Source organism: Octopus bimaculoides, chromosome 11 (assembly GCF_001194135.2).
Source record: "Octopus bimaculoides isolate UCB-OBI-ISO-001 chromosome 11, ASM119413v2, whole genome shotgun sequence".
Taxonomy (NCBI): domain Eukaryota; kingdom Metazoa; phylum Mollusca; class Cephalopoda; order Octopoda; family Octopodidae; genus Octopus; species Octopus bimaculoides.
In genome coordinates, this window is record NC_068991.1 from 3,983,942 (window position 1) to 3,986,612 (window position 2,671).

Genomic DNA, 2,671 nt, shown 5'->3' on the forward strand with positions numbered 1-2,671 from the left:
TGTGTGTGTGTGTGTGTGTGTGTGTGTGTGTGTGTGTGTGTGTGTGTGTGTGTGTGTGTGTGTGTGTGTTGCTCGCGCGTTGAATGTGATGCGTGAATGTTTTCGGTGGTTAGAATTCCGTTATATAAATAATTTTTATAAAGAGAAATTCTGTTTCCCTGAACGGTATCTCATACTTAATGGAATTCTATAGTGAAAAATAAATAAATAAACAAATGAAGCGAAAGAAAGAAGTCAAGTAAAAAGTAAATCCCTCGGATGCAAACCCTGAGGGCATCTTTCGTAAATCTGCTTATCGCCACGTTTGTGTTTTTTTCCAGTTTTACTTTATATGTGAACATCTATGGAAAGGCATCGAGGACATAATCGAAATATTCAGCATAATACATGTCTGACTATTGTGACTTATATAATCTTAAAATCGATATACAGCATGCATCTGTGTACGTGTATACACGCGTGTCATTATACGTAGAAAGACAAAGAGAAAGTGAATGAGAGAAAGAGAGCTGGAGAGAGAGGAAAAAGAAACGAAAGAGGAGACAGAGACGGGTAGACATAAAGAATGGTGATTTATGATTTTTATTCTAGTCTTGTAAATAGCTGCTTCTTTTAAAACAATAGCTGTCCACTCGTGACCGAGGAAGACTATCACTGACCATTGCCAATGCAAAATGTCAGTAATGTTTGTGCAAATTTTCGGTTCAATAAGTTTCGAGAACACCCCCCAACCTATTAACATGATCGAGAGAGAAGCCGAGGCAAAATATCTAGTGCCTATCCGGGTCGCAGGCTTCGGAATGTGGGAGCGGCACGATCTTGAGTACCAGCAAATGATTTCCAAAACGTCCACTGCTATTCCCTGCATATTTGATTTTATACCAGAGCGATTTCCGAGAGACACCTTTTAACAAAAATGATGGGTGCCTCCCTCCCAGTAGATTCCAGCACGCTGAACACGAACCAGGAATTCCTGGGGGGACAGTGGTATTAGATAGTTATTGAACCTACGCAGAGCTGATCTGTCTTTTTTGACAGATTTTGCTTTTAGTCCTGCTGGGTTTCTAGCAACCCTCCTTAAGATGTTTTAACAATCTTAACGTGCATAAGCTATAGTCAAGCGAAGGACTGCTTCCGGAACCTGCCACCAAACATTGGCGTTTCGTACACAAGATGGTAGCTGAGTTTGTCCTCCACCACCGTTTGACAGCCGGTGTTAGTATGTTTACGACCAAAGAAGAACTAGCCCAATATGGCAGCAATCTAACGACTGAAACACGTGAAGCGTAAGTGATAAAAGGTAAAAGGTAGGGTCCATATAACACATTATCCCTAAAAGCCTTATCACCCAAATATCAACAGTTTTTCGGCAAGTAACATTGAAGTCATAATTGCGTTTTTGCTTGATTAGCACGAAGGTGGTTGAGAATCTAATTGTACGAAAATTAGTTCCTTTTAACTCGGTGCCCGAAATGTCTGTACAAGCATTATCATAAATGAAATTTTTACTTATGATTACGTCTTAAGTTTTTCTTTACGATGTTGAATCTCACTTAGGTGTAAGAAAAAGCAATCAGAATGAATTATGCTAATAAACTCGTTAATAAACCAATTTCTAATAAGGTAATAATTACTGCCATAGATACAAAGCTACACATTCGAATGCGTGTGTGGGGGGAGGGGTAGAATTGTGAACAGGTAAAATCAATTAAAGCGGCTGCATTACTAAGGAAAGATGAAAAAAGAGAGCGGTCCCACTGGGATATAAAGTCAAGTATTATTGTATATTGCTGTGAAAGCGGGTGGCTTCGTGGTTAGGGAATTCGACTCACGATTATAAGGTCGTGAGTTCGATTCCCGGCGACGCGTTGTGTCCTTCAGCAAGACAGTTTATTTCACGTTGCTCCAGTTCACTCAGCTGGCAAAAATGAGTTGTACTTGTATTTCAAAGGGCCAGCCTTGTCACACTGAATCTCCTTGAGAACTACGTTAGTGGCACACGTGTCTGTGGAGTGCTCAGCCACTTGCACGTTAATTTTACGAGCAGGCTGTTCCGTTGATCGTATCAGCTGGGACCCTCGTCTTCGTAACCGACGCAGTGCTCCTTATATTATTATATTCTCAAATACGTTTCCTTCTCCCGTCCCTTCTTTATAATAAGGATTTCTTTCAGAAACACAGGGTTTAAAAATGTTTATTTTGTTCCTTGTTCAAAAGAGGTGCACATCTAATTAATATCCTTTCTACTTTTCGCACAAAGCTTGAAATTTTGAATTTGGGCTCCAGTGGATTTCATGGGCCCAATTATTCAACTAGTGTTATATTTCATCGACCACGAAAAGATTAAATACAAAGTCAGCCTCGGCAGAATTTGAACTCAAGACGTAAAGATCCGAGAGAAATGCCGCTAAACATTTAGTCCGGCATGCTAAAGATTCTGCCAACTCACTGACTTACCTTTGACTAATATCAATTACCAAATTGGCGGTACGCTCGCTCAGGGGTATTTCGTCTGCCGTTACGTTCTGAGTTCAAATTCCGCCGAGGTCAACTTTGCCTTTCATCCTTTCGGGGTCGATTTAATAAGTACCAGTTACACACTGGGGTCGATGTAATCGACCTAATCCCTTTGGCTGTACTGTATTATATATATATATATATATATATATAT

General features: G+C 40.1%; 1 protein-coding gene and 1 long non-coding RNA gene across 2 annotated transcripts in view; one reads left to right on the top strand and one right to left on the bottom strand.

Annotated features, from left to right (window-relative positions):
- The window catches only part of LOC106880072 (testis-specific serine/threonine-protein kinase 2), a 22,726-nt gene that overhangs the window by 18,772 nt on the left and 1,283 nt on the right, over positions 1 to 2,671 (bottom strand). The gene's annotated exons all lie outside the window — the stretch shown is intronic.
- The window catches only part of LOC128249041 (uncharacterized), a 34,143-nt gene that overhangs the window by 10,672 nt on the left and 20,800 nt on the right, over positions 1 to 2,671 (top strand). The gene's annotated exons all lie outside the window — the stretch shown is intronic.